Below are 18,988 nucleotides of genomic sequence, written 5' to 3'. Positions count from 1 at the left end.
AAGTTTTCTCTGAGAGTTCATTACCAATCCTGCAATTCAATTTATTATGATGACATGCAAAAGGATGATCAACAACTCTGTTTTTTGCAGTGGCATGCTTGTTCAACATCCTTCTAAGAAAAATGGTGTAGATTTTCAATCAAGCTAGGAAACTGGGAGCCGTGGAAGGTCCTCTCGAGCATCCTCGTCCTTCATCAATCTCAACAATTTTTACTGGAACCGGTAGATTACTCTCAGGAGATGGTTTCACTGTCGATGATGGCCCTCTGAGAAGGTTAGATGATCCTGAAAATGCACCGCTTTTAGAGGTAATGACAGATATGATTGATGTTACTGAAGGTGGATGATATCTGTTCACCTTTTGGAGTGAATATAGTTAGAGTTTGGACTTCCATATTGGAGTGAATATAGTTGCTGTGTTTGGACTTCCATATTCTTTTCTTTTCCATTTTGTGTACCTTGCAAACAGGCGTTCCGTTCTATATGTTTTCAATTCTTTTGTAAGTGAATTCATTTTTATGTCTCAGAATGCTGTTTCTTGTTTATTCATTACTTGGTTGCATGTCAATGCAGAGCATCAGAAAGTCCGAGTGTCCTAAAGAGCTTGAGCCTGCTGATAGAAGGTTTTCTGTTCATGTCAATCTGATAAAGAGGGAGGACAAATTCCCTGTGGGTCTCTTGCTCTTGTTGGCATTACCTTAGCCCAAAAGGTTGAAGTCCATTCGAGGCTATAACTCGTATTTTTCTCCTTGCAGGAACCAGAGAAAATGCCAGGTAGCGTGTGTTGGAAGAACTCTTGGTAGCATCAGTAGTTCGGCATCTCCTGAGCCAACTGTCAGTTCCAATCCTCTCAACTCAGCTCCAAACCCTTCATCTGGCTTACTTGTGGACGAAAGTTTGCCATCAACCTCTATTCAGCTGAGTTGGGTGATGGGACTCGCATGATAACCCGCTTCAATCTCTAGCACACAGTGTAGGACATCCGTTCCTTCATCAATGCATCTAGACCTGGGAGCACAACAAACTATCAACTGCAGATGATGGGTTTCCCTCCTAAACTTCTTAATGATCCATCCCAAACCATAGAGCAAACAGGCCTTGCCAATTCCGTGGTAATCCAGAAGCTCTAGGCTCGGTTGCTCGGAAACTGTCTGTCTAGTTATCTCTACAGCTGCTTATTGTACCAAATGGAAGAAGTTACATTTGCTTAAAGTGATCATGAACCACTAGAGACTGGAAACTCGTTTTTTTATGGTTGTTTGCGGATGAAAGGGATTGAATTGTTTGAGCCCCATGTTCTCTCTCTCTTATTGTTCATATCTAATAATCTTAACAGCACTTTTCTAAGCGATAAGTTATAGGATAACTGATAAATAATTGGGTAAACTCCCTTATTAGTCATCCAACTATGGGATTAGTTATATTCTGATCACTAATTAAAAACTTGGTCATAAATGTTACAAAATTATGTTGTTGTGGCTACCGTTCTTTGAATTATAAATCAAGTTGCTGATGTTTTTCCCCTAAACGGATATAGTAACATATTTAGTTATCAATATATATAATATATATTCCATAGCTTTTTCCATCAGCTACCCTAACATGGATCACCCCATCAGAAGAACCATCTTTCACATACTATTTCCACCCTTCTATTCCATAGCTTTTTCCATCAGTCGTCTTCATCCCTCCCAACACTTCCTTAAATGATCTGTAGTCTCTAATGGCTGGTTTTCAAACTTTCTTAACATTGTTAACTGGACCCCCCCTCTGATAATAACTATCAACCGCTTTGTCGTGAAAAACCCTAATCTTAAAGCCATCCAATATACTACCATCCGCTCTAAGCACCGCAGAGTTTGCTTCCGATTTCTTAATGTATCTAACAAACGCAAAAGTGGATCTCGCAGCTAATCTTTTTCTACTCTTATATGCAATAAAAACATCTTGGACATCACCATAAACCTGAAACGCTTCCTTAAGAGTTGGAACATGTATCCTTTTGCTAACATTACTAACAAAGATCGAAAAGAGATTTGGCTCCCTTCTAGTCTTCCAAACACTTCTCCACCTCTCCATGAATAATTGAGATTATATTTAAAAAGAAATCAGTAACATATTAAGTTATCAATATATATATACACATATATCAATTTGATTTTAATTTTAAAAATTTGATAAAGATAGCCTCATCAGTAATTTCTAGAGTAGGTTTTAAAAGTTTTTAGTTTTCACTTTTCCCTTAGGTTGTAATTTCTAGAGTAGGTGTCAAAAAGTTTTTAGTTGTTACTGAATTCAATATTCATTAATAACAAAGCTAAAGGAATTGTTCAAAATAATAAAAATAATAATAAAGTTACCCTCCAACTCAAAAAGTGAAGCTTATTAACATAAAACTCAAAAGGCAAAATTTATTTCTCAATTATTTTATTATTAGTATTTAAAAGTTCTATAAATTTTAAATTGATCACATAAATAAGTATATTGATAATTCAACAGACAATGATCATTTTGATATACTTTTATAATTAAATTTGAAAGATTTTTATTTTAGTAATCAAAATAAAACTAATCTCATAGTTGAATGATTAATAGAGTAATTTGTTATAAATAATATATAGACGTGCTGAAGTTGTCACCATAAGCACGTCATTGTTAAGCTCATTATTAGTTTTCTTTCCTTTTAATTTTATTAAAACAGACGCGCGACATATTTAATCCTTTTCAATTTACACATAATTTATCCTATATTCTCATCTCACCATGACACACATTTTTCTTTTTAAAGAATTAGTGGGATCACCATGACGTTTGGGTGTGGAAAATAGACCTAAGGAGGACCTTGTTTGATTGGGAAGTTAGAATGTGAAATGACTTTATGTTTAAAGTGTCCAGAGTGGTTCCGAACCTCACCTTAGTGGACAACTTCAGTGGGTTGGCACCTCAAATGGTATCTACTCTCCGAAAAGTTTGTGTTAATGTGGTTTGTGGTGATGAAGTCAAGGAACGGTTGTGGAACTTAATTTGGGCGAATCTAGTCCCTCCCAAAGTTGATTTTTTTGTTTGGAGGGCGGTGCAAGAAAGAGTCCCTTCTCTTACTGAATTAAATAAAAGAGGTGTAGTGGGAGTGTATAGTTTACTTTGTGTCTTCTGTGGGAAGGAGCCAGAAACTACAAACCACCTATTCTGTCACTGCAAGATCGTTTGGTGTGTATGGAAAAGGTGGTGTAATCATTAGCAGGTTTATCTTACTATCCCTGAAAATGTCAAATCCTTAATGCAGGTATGGAACAATCAAATATTTCGATCAGGGGCTAAACCAGTATGATCTTTGGGTTTTTTTTAGTTTAATATGGTCAATATAGCTTTATAGAAATGAGGTCATATTTAAGAAGGTTAGTTTTAATGTGGATCGCATTTATGATTCAGCTATATTAAGAATTGCTACATGGGCTAAGAACAAGTGGCCTTCATCTATCTCGTCAGTGATAGACTTCATCCGATATCCTCACTTGTTTGTTATAAATTCTTTTTGAAAGCTGCATGGATCAATTTTTTCAATTCAATTTTTTCTAACGAATGAACAGTGATGCTCTGAAGGTTTGTGTTTATTGCCTAGCTCGCCTGCTTTGGTTTGTCTAAGGGCTGCTATAGTGTTTTGATTTGTTCGATTTGGTTTGTCTTGAAATTGACTCATGTTCAGTATAGGACGTGCTTTCTATGTGAAATTGAGATGACGGTGGGTGTCAATTTTTGAGTTAAAGCAATCCATGTCTGATGTTTTTTCGTGACAAGGGTTGATGATGTGTTCAAATTTGGCCCCTTTCGCAAACATTGTATTGGAGTTCTTTTATATAGGAATTGTGGAGATTTATGTTGCATCCGGTTTTTGCCACTCGAAGAGAGAAATTTCTTAACCTGATGTTTTGTTGCTCAGGATCTGGGAGTTTCCTATAGATAGCAGTGTGAAGTCCGTTTCATGTAGCAGACCCGATTTTTGTATAGAAATTGTTCTGCAAGTCATCAGAGACTGAGCTTTATCCTCTCCTATTGTTTATATTGGGTTAAAGAATTGTATCCTAGTCATGGTGCACTTTTTTTTCCTTCAATTAGGTTTAGGAAGGTTTTTTAACGAGTCTCATCATTGTATATATTGTTTTGTATGTGTTTTCAATACTATCATACAAAACTATATTTAAAAAAAAAGATTATTTAATTAAAGGCCTCTTGTTTGTATTGCGTGTGTCTAAATTAAAGCCAAGACATTGTGACTAAGCTCAGTCATGTGGCAAAATTGGCCCAATACGGCAAACTGAGAAAATAATTAGCCAATAGGGCTTGTAAAAGTTTATTTTGGGATCTACCGGATTTACTGCAGTGTTCCTGTTTCTAGTCATATCGAGATGACGAGTTTAATGGAAAATATATTTTATTCGATTGATTCATCTGGTTTATTTATTATTTTTCTTGGAACTCGTCATGGTCGAGGTGACAATTTCTATTAAAATAATATTTTTTTCCAAATTTGAAGTGTTTTTTTAATATTAAAAAATGGAACTTGCATGCTGAGGTGACGAGTTTCAACAGCCATATTGATAGGTTTTATTAAATATAAAGTATCAAATTGTGTGATTGGAGACTGAAATAAAGTGATATATCACTGAAAAGTTAAAGAGGTTTTATTATATTTTATTTATAAAATATTACATTAAATCCTAAACCCTAAACCATTACATTAAGGAGATAAAAATAACAAACCATAAACAATATATTAAGAAGATAAAAATAACAAACCTAACACATTACGTTAAGGACATAAATATAATAAACCTTACATACACCTTATTCTGTAAATAAAATCATAAATATTTCACTATTCTTCATGATGTTTTAATCCTCGTAATCAGTGACTCGTCATAAGTAATATTCAGTTCTTCAATTCTCCATGCTTTTTCTTATTGTCGTTCACGTACAAATAGGAACAACTTCCGGGTCTCCATCATCTATCACTGTTTCTTTATCATTTTTCTTAGTTGGTAGGATATTCGAGCTAGAAGCAACATTCTCAACTGTACGAGCAAGATCAACATCAACAAACTCTACAAACAAATCGATATTAGATATATAATTATAACAATATGTCTCAATCATAACAGTAAGGTCGACATCATCACTTAGATGAACCTCATGCATGATAGTGACAATTTATAATATAATGAATATATTATTCTATTGCTTCCGAGTTGAACCCTTCTTTATACTTTTAACTTCAACTCATCTAATTGAAAGTTTTTTGTCATTGTGTATTAAATGATGTATGAGAAAATGACATTTTTCTAGAATGAAGTGATACGTCACTAAAAATTTTATGAAATGAAGTTATACATCATTGAAAAGTTTCTGCAGTGAAGTAATTGAGCACTGATTTTTTTTTTGTCATTGTGCATTAAACGGTGTATGAGAAAAGAATTTTTTTTCTGAAATGAAGTGAAATATCAATGAAAAGTTTCTGAAATGAAGTTATGTATCATTAGAAAGTTTCTGAAGTGAAGTAATTGGTCATTGAAATTTTTTTGTCATTTTGCATTAAATGATGTATGAGAAAATGATATTTTTCTTAAATAAAGCGATATATAACTGAAAAATTTCTAAAATGAAGTTATATATCACTGAAAAGTTTCTAAAGTGAATTAATTAAGCATCGAAAAGTTGTTGTCATTGTACATTAAATGGTCTATGAGAAAAAAATGTTTTTTCTAAAATGAAGTGATATATCACTGAAAAATTTCTAAAATGAAGTTATATATCACTGAAAAGTTTTTAAAATAAAATAATATATCACTAAAAAGTTTCTGCACCGAATTGAATGCTCATTGATGATAACTCATTTTTCTTTCAAATTTGCTTATGTTATGTGAATCTTCACAAAATTCCTACTTTCTACAACTTCATTGAACCACCAAAAACTTTTCTCAAGCAATGGTTAACAAAAATTTTCATGGTTGCCCATTCAAATGGCTAAATTATAGAAATTGATGATGATGTTGTGTTTATATTATAGAGGCTAGTAAATGTGTTGTTTCCTGTAGATGTATCTCATCGCTAAATGAAGTAGAAAATTGTAAGAAAACTTGAAGATTTTGTTTCATGTTTAAGTTATTGACACATAATCGTGAAAAGATGGTAAATTAGGTCTTTTGTATTTTTCTTATTAACAATAAAATGAATGTTAAATGCACAAAACTTTTTGCGATGTTGCAACCTTCTCTTGATTTTTTATTGCTTGATATGTCTTATTGTTCGACTCCCCTGTTGGATAGTTGGGTCTTGTAGTTTGTAAACACTTACTCATTTGCTTCATAATGGGGTTGTGATTACTTGTTATTAAAATTAGCCAAATGTTTCCAACCGTCCTTTGTGCAAATTATTTGCAACAGAAGGTTTATTTTTTATAGTGTAATGGGATAAGGCCATAAGGGTGTATACTATTTTATGTATCATAAATGATTTGGTGATTCCACAGGTTTATTTTTTATAGTACTAGTATTATTTTTCACAACACCCACCGTTGATTCTTCATTGACCAACCACCGCTCCTGTTGAAAATTAAAATCCACCGAAAGGTGGCATTAAACAAATCCACCGAAAGGTGGAATTAAATCCATCAAAAATAATAAGTCAAAAAGGGGTTGTAATTGTTGAAAATGTGCAAGGGTAAATTATTCAATTTAGTCATTATACTTTAGGGTATTTACAAAATTAATCCTCAAGCTTCAACTATAAATACCCTAACACATTTAGCTTCAAAACCATCCCAAATCATTCTAGCTTTCTCCCAACACTAGAGAATTTAGAGAGTTTTCTTGAGAGTTGTTTTCTCCTTTTTATCAAGAGATAATTGTTATTTTTTCTCCTTGTTAGATCGAGAGAAGTTGTAATTCCTATTTTCTCATAGTTAAATTCTTCTACCGTTGCCCGTGGTTTTTACCCTATATTATTTAGGGGTTTTATATTTAAATTTTGTGTATCTTTTATCTTCATTTTTATTTTCTCAAATTATCAGTTGCGATTTTGCTCTATCCGATAATTATCTTTCGCAACAATTGGTATCAGAGCCAGATTAGAGTGTATAATATCTACTTATTATCTTTGTGGTTGCCACCAAAAGGTGGATCCTCCAACATAAGAAAGTAAGAAGATATTACTCATTCTTTGAAGGTTCCAGAGAACTATTCATGATAGTGAAATAGTGGGAGCTGTCTGTATTAGAAGTTATGGCAACGAAATTTGATATTGAAAAATTCAATGAGAGGAATTTCTCATTGTGGAAATTGAAGATGAAGGACATCCTGAGGAAAAACGGTTGTCTAGCAGCTATCAGTGAAAGGCCAGTAGATTTCACAGATGACAAAAAAATGGATCGAAATGGATGAGAATGTTATGACAAACTTTTATCTAGCATTAGCAGATGAAGTATTGTCAAGCATCGAGGAGAAGAAGACAACTAAGGAGATATGGGATCATCTCACATAACTGTACGAGGACACATCGCTGCACAATAAAATTTTCCTTAAGAGAAAATTGTACACTCTCCGTATGCCAGAATCTACTTCAGTAATGGAGCACTTAAATACAATGAACACTTTATTTTCTCACCTTACTTCCTTAAGCTGTAAAATATGAGAACAAGAACGTGTTGAACTTCTACTTCAAAGTCTACCGGATTCGTATGATCAACTCATCATCAACTTGACAAACAATAATGTCACCAGTTTAGTCTTCGATAATGTTACAGCTGTTGTTCTAAAAGAAGAAAATCGGTGCAAGAACAAGGAAGACAGACAAGTAAATCTGCAACAAGCAGAAGCATTAACAACGATGACAACGATAAGAGGGAGATCAACAGAACATGGCTAAAGTAGCAGTTACAAATATGGTGGATCAAAGTCGATGAGCAAGAAGAATTTAAAGTGTTACAACTGTGGAAAGAAGGGTCACTTGAAGAAGAATTGTTGGAGTCTAAATAAAAACTCCAATCCACAAGGCAATACCGCAAACACTTCAGATGATGAAGATGCTCTATGCTGTGAAACATCAACCACCGTGAAAGGCAGAAAAAGATTTGCAAATATATGGCTCATTGATTCGGGAGCAACATATCACATGACCTCAAGAAGAGAATGGTTCCATCATTATGAACCTGTCTTAGGAGGATCAGTGTATAGCTGCAATGATCATGCCTTAGAGATCGTTGGCGTGAGAACCATCAAATTGAAGATGTATGATGAAATAATCAAAATTGTTCGAGATGTGCGGCATGTGAAAGGCCTGAAGAAAAATTTATTATCCTACAGATTGTTGGATAATAATGCAAGCAAGATTGAAATACGGAAAGGAATTATGAAGGTGTTCCGTGGAGCGCTTGTGGTGATGAAAGGCGAAAAGATAGCAACAAACTTGTACATACTGAAGGGAGAGACTTTGCTAGAAGCAGAAGCCTCTGTTGCCTCATGTAGTTCAGATTCTGCAATGCTATGGCATTAGAAACTTGGACACATGTCAGAACAAGGAATAAAAGTCCTTGTGGAGCAAAAGCTACTTTCATACTTAACAAAGGTATCACATACTTTATGTGAGCATTGCATAACAAGTAAGCAGCACCGGTTGAAATTCAACACGTTAAATTCTAGAGGCAAAAGTGTTCTAGAATTGGTTCACTCTGACGTATGGCAAGCACCAGTTACATCCCTAGGCGGAGCAAAATACTTTGTCTCATTTATTGATGACTACTCTAGAAGATGTTGGGTGTACCCTATTAAAAAGAAGTCAGACGTGTTTTCCATTTTCAAAAACTTCAAAGCGCGTGTGGAACTTGATTTTGGAAATAAGATCAAGTGTTTCAGAACAGATAATGGAGGAGAATACACAAGTGAAGAATTTGATGACTTATGCAGGAAAGAATGTATCAAAAACAGTTCACAGTGGCGAACACTCCTCAACAAAATGGAGTGGCAGAGCAGATGAATAAAACCTTGTTAAAAAGAACAATAGCAATGTTGAGGGATACAGTTCTAGAAAAATCATTCTGGGCAGAAGCAGTCAATACCACCTGTTATTTGGTGAAACGAGCTCCATCAACTGCAATAGAGCTAAAGAAACCAATGGAGACATGGACTGGTAAACCAGCTGATTATTAAAACCTCAATGTATTTGGAAATATTGTATACGTGATGTACAACTCCCAAGAAATTTCAAAGTTGGATCCAAAATCCAAGAAATGCAAATTCTTGGGGTATGCTAATGGTGTAAAGGGGTATCGCTTGTGGGATCCCACTGCCCGCAAAGTGATCATTAGCAGAGATTTTATCTTTATAGAAGATAAACTACAAAGAAAAGAAGACGATGATAGCGCTGAAAAGTCAGAGACTACACAGATACATGTGGAAAATGAGGTTGAATAAGGAGATTATTTTGAAGTAGAACCAACACATGATGAACAAGAACCAGAGAGTTCTTAAGCTCCAACAACTCGTCAATCAGATCGTGTGAGAAGACGTCCCAATTGGTACTCAGATTATGTTATAGAATGAAATATTGCATACTGCCTTTTAACAGAGGACAGTGAGCCATCGACATACCAGAAGACAATAAACAACTCAGATGTTTCACTGTGGATGATGGAGATGCAAGAAGAAATTGAAGCCATTCATAAAAATAATACATGGGACCTTGTGTCACTACCACAAGAAAGGAAACCAATTGATAACAAATGGGTCTTCAAAATCAAGCGAAATAGTGACGATCAAGGTGAGAGGTATCGTGCAAGACTGGTGGTCAAATGATATACTAAAAAAGAAGGTATTGATTTTAATGAAATCTTCTCATGTGGTTCGACTAACAACAGTTCGAGTAATCTTGGCAATGTGTGCTACATTGAACTTACATCTAGACCATCTAGATGTTAAAATAGCTTTTCTTCATGGAAATCTTGAAGACGATATTTACATGCTCCAGCCAGAAGGTTTTGAAGAAAAAAAAAGAAGAACTTGGTTTGCAGGTTGAACAAATCTCTGTACGGTTTAAAGCATGTGACGAGGTGTTGGTATAAGAGATTTGATTCCTTCATTATGTGCATTGGATATAACAGACTTAACGTAGACCCTTGTGCTTATTTCAAGAGGTTTGGTGATAATGATTTTGTTATATTGTTGTTGTATGTGGATGACATGTTGGGTTAAGACCCAACAAAGATCATATTGAAGAATTGAAGGCACAACTTGCTAGGGAATTTGATATGAAGGATTTGGGATCAACAAACAAGATTCTAGGGATGCAAATTCACCGAGACTGAAGTAATAGGAAGATTTGGCTTTCACAAAAGAATTACTTGAAGAAAATCTTGTCACGATTCAACATGCAAGATTGTAAGCTAAATTCTACCCCTCTTCCTATTAACTTAAAATTATCTTTCAGTATGAGTCCTAGCAGTAAAGAAGAGAGGATGGAGATGTCTCGAGTACCGTATACATCGGCAGTGGGAAGTTTAATGTTCGCTATGATATGCACAAGACCAGACATTGCACAAGCAGTGAGAGTGGTTAGTCGGTACATGGCGAATCCAGGTAAAGAGCATTGGAATACAGTAAAGAGGATCCTGAGATACATCAACGGGACCTCAAATATTGCATTATGTTACGGAGGATCAAACTTACTTATCAATGGGTATGTCAATTCTGACTATGCAGGTGATTTGGATAAAAACAAATCTACTACATGCTATGTGTTCAAAGTTGCTGGTGAGTTGTAAGCTGGGTTTCAAAAATGCAGTCAGTTGTGGCTATATCCACAACAGAAGCAGAATATGTAGCAGCTACATAAGCCAGTAAAGAAGCAATTTGGTTGAAGATGCTATTGGAGGAGCTTGGGCACAATCAAGAGTATGTCTCTCTATTTTGTGACAGTCAAAGCGCCTTCCATCTAGCAAGGAAACCAGCATTTCATTCAAGGACAAAGCACATACGAATTCAGTACCACTTCATTCGTGAAAACGTGGAAGAAAAAAGGATAAATATGCAGAAAATCCATACCAAAGACAACATAGCAGATTTCATGACAAAGGCGATCAATACCGATAAATTTACTTGGTGTCGAGTCTCTTGTGGCCTGTCAGAGACGTAAGCAACATAAAGGTACAAGGTAGAAAGAATGGTGTGAAGATATGATTGTTCCAATTAAATCTTCAAGTGGGAGATTGTTGAAAATTAAAATCCACTGAAATGTATCATTAAACAAATCCACCGAAAGGTGGAATTAAATCCACCGAAAATAATAAGTCAAAAAGGGGTTGTAATTGTTGAAAATGTGCAAGGATAAATTACTCAATTTAGCCATTGTACTTTAGGGTATTTACAAAATTAGTCATTAAGCTTTAACTATAAATACCCTAACCCATTTAGCTTCAAAACAATCGCAAATCATTATAGTTTTCTCCCAACACTAGAGAATTTAAAGAGTTTTCTCGAGAGTTGTTTTCTCCTTTTTATCAAGAGAGAATTGTTATTGTTTTTTCCTTGTTAGATCGAGATAAGTTGTAATTCCTATTTTCTCATAGTGAAATTCTTCTACTGTTACCCGTGTTTTTTACCGTATATTATTTTAGGGGTTTTCACGTAAATTTTATATCTCTTTTATCTTCATTTTTATTTTTTAAATTATCAATTACGATTTTACTCTATCCGATAGCCGTCTTCCGCAACATCTCCCTCACTATCATCTCCAAAACAGTGAGTGGTGCTCGTTTTTCTTTTCTTACATGAAACCCCAGTGTTGACCCCAGTGTTGACTTACATTTCTTTTCTTTTTTTGCTTTCATCACTTGTCTGATTTTTCATTTTTAAACTTTTCATGAAAAGAGAAACAAGGGGTTCAATCAAGATAAACTCTGTCCTACCTGTTATGGAGTCCAAATATGAAACCTTTTATTCATACAAGCAACCCTACAATAATGATCCTCATATGTCATATCCAATGTCTGATTTTCAAGAACAGGGACATAATTTTGTTATAGTTGGAGAGCCGTTGCCTCTTCAAATTTTTATACTAAAAATATATGAGTGTTTTATTTATTTAAAATTTAATTTTTATTTATATGACAATTTATGTTTTTTCTCTGAATTCATCCTTACTCGAAATCTTATCTTTCGAGTCGCAAAATAATCTTGTTACGTATGCTAAATTACCGAGTTAATAAGTTGTCAAACATCACTAATTAGACAGCCTGGGTTTTGATTTTGGCCCTTTCTGCCAGCCAAAGCTGAAAAAATTGGCCTTTTGGATCCCATCAATTAACAAATCAAATTGTTTGTTAATTATGATGTCAAACGGCTCAGCTTTTGATCTCAAGCCAAAACGTTCCGGAGAAGGTTTCTCTGCAAATTTCACTTTCGGCTACGTTTCTCATAGTGAAAACTGGCTTAAGTTTTGCTTAATCTCAACAGTTTTTGCCAGATATCCTTTCGACTAACATTGTTGTTCCCAACAAGTCTTATCCCTTTTGGCGAATTTAGCCATCAACATGGTAATAATAAATCCATACGCACCATCAACTTGATGATTCTCGCGATCCTGCGTCACTTTCCAACTATTTCCCGATAACCAAAAATTCATGGGGATTTGGCCCTTAACTTCTTGTTCTCATGATTAACATGGCTGGCTGCTGCTGATGGGTCACTGTTCCCTGTGAATATTCTGAATAAATTCACTTCTCAAGCAAATTTGCACCAACCTTTGAACATTCATGTTTCCAACTATCATCATCAATTGCTCAAGTGGTCCACCAAGTGGGCCCCATCACCCATTATGTTCTGTTCGGTTCTGTTCATTTCAGATACGTGCCGTCAACGTCCCCACTCCCTCATATCTCACACTTAAACTTTAATAATCTTTTATATTGAAAAACAAAGGGGCTTATTTATTTTGAAACTATTTTATTATGAACTATTAACATCGTAGGTGTACAGCTTAGAATCCGTGTGATTTATAGTAATTAATAATTTTAAAGCTTAATCATGAAGCTAAGCTCGAGACATTCCGTGTTTTGTCGTTTTGGAAAAGTGTTGAAAATGTGCATACACATCATCTTTACCTAACCTAACCTATTTCCCATTCACATTCTCACTTGAAGTTCAACATGTTAAGAAAGATACTTATGCCTCACTCGTGGTTTAATTATTTGCACGTGGCTTTCCATGGTCCAAATTTATGCGACGGCCAACTTGCAGGAATAATAACAATAGTTTAATATTCTCTAGAGTCTTTGATGGAGGCTAGCCGCGAGCTTTAGGCAGAATCAAATCTTATATATTTATGTTTACTGGTTTAAGTCAGAGTTTGGGTATTCCTAACATTCGGCACTTGAGGCTTTAAAATTATTTAATCAATCACTGGATGTAATAAAGCTGTTTGATTTTCTCTCGGCATATATAATAAGATGATTTATTTAGCACTAGGTGTGTTCAGTATATGAGGAACATAAATGGAAGCAGTGATTGATTTTAGATATACGCCATAGTTTTCGAGAAACCAACACCACCCAATATTTCATGGTCGGTGACTGCTAGTATGACACCAGCTGCAGATATATACCTATTTAATATTTTTATATATCAATTTAAATTTTATTTATAGTTAAATCAAATTTCGATATAATTATAGTAGTAGAAATCATATCATTCCATTCTATTAAATTAATCGGTGGTTATAAAATTTAATCATACTCTATTGTTGAGCTGTAGATAGCCATAATTTAGGGAATTTGCAGACACAACTTGGAGCTGATCATTGGCACATATGGAGGGGTGATCCCACAAGTGCAAAACCACATGCAAGGATCATCACAAACCTCTAGGGCTGCATCACCTACCAGTCATCACGTGCTGCCAACTCCTTTTAGCTCCATACTTAGAGGTCCCACAAGGCCTATTGCCATTGAACTCTATTTAATCTTTTTTCTTACAGATATATACACCTAAATGTTTCATACAATATTTGAGTTTTAATCATGTCGCTAATCTCCAGAACAAGGATGTAACTAAAATATCAGTAAAATAATTATTTTACAAAACCTTAATTTTAATAATTATCTTTGAATTTTTTATGTCATCTATAAATAAGATAATTGAAATTAAAGTTATTAAATTAAGTGGCACTACTTAATTAATTAACAAAGGATGTGAAGCATGAGCTATTGTGATATTTATATATTCCGTGGAAAAGCATGCTATTGCAGCATGACCGCTCTTTTATTTTTAATTACGTATCTTCTGGATTGGATGTTTATATACATATATATTGGGAAGAAATTTATGTATATTATTGTAGAATTGAACTATTTTTTATATTAAATATTTTAATATTTTAACATTTCACGTATATAAACATTGAACACGACTCAAGTGCATATATGTAAACATTATTTGTATATTAGTATGGATTTTTAATATATTTTAGGGTAAAGTATATAAATGGTCCATCGAATATAAAATATTATTTTATTAAGTCCTTCGACTATTAAAAATTATAAAATAGTCTTTCGATTATAAAATGTTACTTTATTAAGTACATCGACTATTAAAAGTTACAAAATGATTATAAAATGTTACTTTATTAAGTACATCGACTATTAAAAGTTACAGAATGATCACCCGACGATTCATTTTGTTCCAAACTCATTATTTTTTGTTAAAAAAATTGACGGTTGTCTAAGTTGGACGTTAAAATGATTACTGAGATATGATAGTCGTTTGAGATTCTGTGATCAGCTTTTATCACATCACAGTCAGTATGTTAACGTTTAACTCACAATACCAGCAATTGTTTTTACGAAAAAAGACAAGTTTATAATATAAAGAATAGTCGGGTGACCATTTTGTAACTTTTAACAGTAGAATGACTTAACAAAGCAAACTCTATAATTGGATGACCGTTTTATAACTTTTAATAGTTGATTGACTTAATAAAGCAATACTCTATATTCGGAGGACGACCATCTATATATTTTACCATATAGTTTATTTATATTATTATTTAAGAGGCCGATTTAATTGATGTTTTTAGGGTTTTTTTAAATGCATTTGTATTATTAGTTAAAGAATGCATAAAACGCAACATAGATATGGACCTTGTTAAAAAAATCCTGTATCTAATTGGGGAAAAGAATGTACACGATCGAATATAACATCTCTATGTGACAGTATCAAATACACAACACAACACAACACACTGCAGCTCCAACACGCAACAAGTCCCCACTCTCACCAGCATTTTCTTTACAGCACAAATCGGAAATCATAGCTGCAAATTACCCAAAACAGACTGGGAAACTACACCATGGATTCCTTACAATGCTCCGAAGGGAGATCTATTACCCATTGTCACTCCACCTTCAACACAACCGTCACAGGAAATGTCTTTCCAATTATCTGATCTGCAGGAACAGGGCCTTGGTCCCCAATTAGACCAGACTCAGCTTATTAGTTAATTGAGTATAAATTTAACTAGAAAAAATTGAAAAATAATTTTTAAAATATTAATAGAAATATTATTATAATAGTTATTTTTCTTTACTCTTTCTATATAATCACTAAATGAAAATCAAATTATTTGATCAGTATTTTTTTTGTAGATAAATTGTAAAATTAATCTACATACTTTAATTTAATTTGATTAAATTTAATTTTTATAATTTTTAAAAATTTAAAAATTCAATCATGACGCATCATCATCATGTGATTCACTTATGATATAAAATTATTTATTATGCATCAAATACTCTTTTATGTATTATATTACATTAAATTAAGTTAAAAAAATATTAGATTATATTCTTTTAAATTCATATGGTGCATGCAACCTTAATTTCTCTTTCATAGCTCAGGTAGTTCACAGTTTCTTAGAAGGTATACACGTACAAGAAGCATGAGGCTCTATCTTCTCTTTACAGCCCATAGATACTATCAGTCCACTATTAAGGGTCCAGAGAATCCCACGTGTCATAAATCCACCTTCACCTTCAGGACTAAGGAATTCTCATTTTGCACTAAAAAATTTATTTGGAGAGGCCAAGAGGACGAATGCTTCTACATTTATCAATTAGATTTACATTGAAGAAACCCCACTCCGCCCCCATAGTTAACCAACCAAACCAAAATTCCCAACTAAATATTTGGTTTTTGATTTGTTTTTCTTATATTTAATCATTATTTCCTCTTTAGATTAGATTTAATAGTTAAATAGGGTGGCATATATTGAAGAGAGCTTAGATTAAAGACCGAGGCTCAAAGCATGCTCACTTCTCATCACCTTCCGGGGAATTTCCTAGCTCTTCACAATAACACACTTCCATATCCAATTTCTTCACAACATCACCCTGTTAATTGGCTTACAAGAAACAATTTCATCATCCTCACCCCTATTCGATCCAAAGGCTAGAATTCCATCGCCTTTTTACCTCATTCCTTCCAATTGCAGATCAATATGGGGCTGAGTTCTAGAGAGGTTTCCAGTGGGTAGAGCCAATCTTTGTTGCAGGCTCAAACTCTGGAGTTGCCCAAAGCAATGAAGCATCAACAAAACCAGCAGCAATCTGAGCAGCTCAAGTGTCCCAGATGTGATTCAACCAACACCAAGTTTTGTTATTACAACAACTATAACAAGTCTCAGCCTAGGCATTTATGCAAGGCTTGTAAAAGACACTGGACTAAAGGTGGCACTCTCCGCAATGTTCCTGTTGGTGGTGGCCGCAAAAACAAGCGGCTCAAGACATCCGATTCCAACACATCTTCAGCTGCCACAACTACCAAAACAAGTATTGCCTTCAAAACCTCAACTGCTTCTGGTGTTGACAATAACTTCATGGCAATTCAACCATCACGGCAACAAAGGCAGGGTCTTCAGCTTCCACTTGATGACCAAAACAACATATCCAGTATGCAATTTCCGGTGATGGGTCGTCTAGTTCCACCATCTTCATCGTTGCTGCAGAATCCTCTCAATTGCAGCAACTTGGACAGCAAAAGTTTCAGTACAAGCAATGGTGTGATTCTGGGTTCGGCTTCAACAGCCCCGTCGCTGCCTCAAACTCAAGGCTTACAATTCCCATTTTCAAGTTCAAACTCAAGTTCTTTTGAAACGGTGTCAACATTATTTCATTCTTCAAGTATCTATAACTACACTGGTGAAACAATGGAGGATCCAACCATCACCAGCTTCATCATGCCAACCCCAAGTGCCACTATTTCACACACATGGCAAATACCTATCACGAGCAGTGACATGGACATAGCAAACTACTGGAATTGGGACGATATTGATGCACTTGTCTCTACTGATCTCAACATGCCATGGGATGATTCCGATGTCAAACCATGAAGAAGGTGTTTTAACCATATATCCATTCTCTATAGTTTTTTTTTCTTCTTGATTTGGGTTTTCTTATTTGATGAAGGACGTTCTTTTTTATTATTTTCTTTGGGTGTTTATATTTCCTTTCTTAGATTGATCATTACCATGTATAATCTCACCTTTCAACTTGTAACTGATAAAAAATGAGGAAGCTGCCATTTTTTTTTCAAATTCAGCTTCAGGTTGATGGTGTACATTTTGTACTCTTACCTCTTATAATATAATGCGAGAATATGTATGTATGAATCTGTATTTTAGGTTATTGATTATATTATGATGGGAATAAGTGGGAGATGTGATGGGGTCTCTTCCAGCTATGGTTGGCAAAATGGACGTGATTGAAGATTCTATTGGATATGCATATTTCGGGATATCTGAATACAACTAAGACTTACATGGATTCGTTTCTTCATAATTTATGACCACTTGTTCTGAATCATTCTCTTTTCTTTGTCCCGACACCATACTGGTTGTAAAGTTGTTTCATGTATTAGTTTTCTTCTTCTTTCGCTTCAGGCCCGTCTAAAACCATGTGCTTGTAGATTTTATTGATGTTTATTAGTATTTAATTAGGCACCAAAATCTTTGTTCCAGTATGATCTGGCTCTCTCATCCACTTAGATACATAGTGTTACGGTCCTAGAGAGGCAGCATGGCTTCACTGATCCGTTGTTTTGAAGTCGATCTTAAAATGTAAATATTCACTGTTTTGGGTAAATAAAGTTATTTGAATCGAATTCTAAAATTACTATTTTTTCTCCCTAATTTGTTTTGGTAAACTACAGTGGTAATCACTTGACTATTATCAGATTTCATTTTGACCACCAATATTTCGATATCAATTAGACAACTTAACTATTTAAATGCTTCAATTAATTCATTGTCCGTTAACTTTTTAACAAAGTAGGTGATGTGGTAGTAGGGTCATATATGAGCCTGAGCATGAGGGGCACCTGCCCAGGGCCCACAATTTCTATTATGTATTATATCTATAGAAAAATGATTTTATAGTAGTTATAGAACTCAATTATTTTTAATATTTGTTATTAAAGGTTTAAATTTTCCTTAATATTTATTATTATGGGCTCAATTTTTTTTAAATATTTATTATTAGGGACCTACTCTTATACTTTATTTTCTTTAATATTTGTATAAGTATTCAATTTTTTGTCAATATTTTTTCTAACATTTATTATTAAAGGTTTTATTCAATACTTATTATTAGGGGCCCAATTTTTCGATATTTGTTATTAGGGGCATACTTTTAAAATTTAATTTCTTTTCTAATATTTATTTGTTATTATGAGTCTAATTTTTTCAGTATTTTTTATTAGAAATCTAAGTTTTTTCATTATTTGTTATTATGAGCATAGTCTTAAATTTTAATTTTTTTTTAATATTTGTTACTATGAACTTACTTTTCTAATACTTGTTATTATAAAGTTGTCCTTGAAATCTATTTTTTTCAACACTTGTTATTAAAAACAATTACTGAAATAATGGTCTGTAACCACAATAATGATCGTGA

At 33.9% G+C, this 18,988-nt stretch overlaps 2 pseudogenes; both read left to right on the top strand.

The window, feature by feature from the left end:
- Positions 1–1,282, top strand: LOC120192217 (annotated as a pseudogene).
- Positions 1,283–16,241: 14,959 nt separating this feature from the next.
- LOC120192617 lies at positions 16,242–17,663 on the top strand (annotated as a pseudogene).
- Positions 17,664–18,988: the final 1,325 nt, after the last annotated feature.

This window comes from Hibiscus syriacus, unplaced genomic scaffold, assembly GCF_006381635.1.
Source record: "Hibiscus syriacus cultivar Baekdansim isolate YM2019G1 unplaced genomic scaffold, ASM638163v2 tig00004205_pilon, whole genome shotgun sequence".
Taxonomy (NCBI): domain Eukaryota; kingdom Viridiplantae; phylum Streptophyta; class Magnoliopsida; order Malvales; family Malvaceae; genus Hibiscus; species Hibiscus syriacus.
This window is presented reverse-complemented; position numbering and strand designations above follow the sequence as displayed.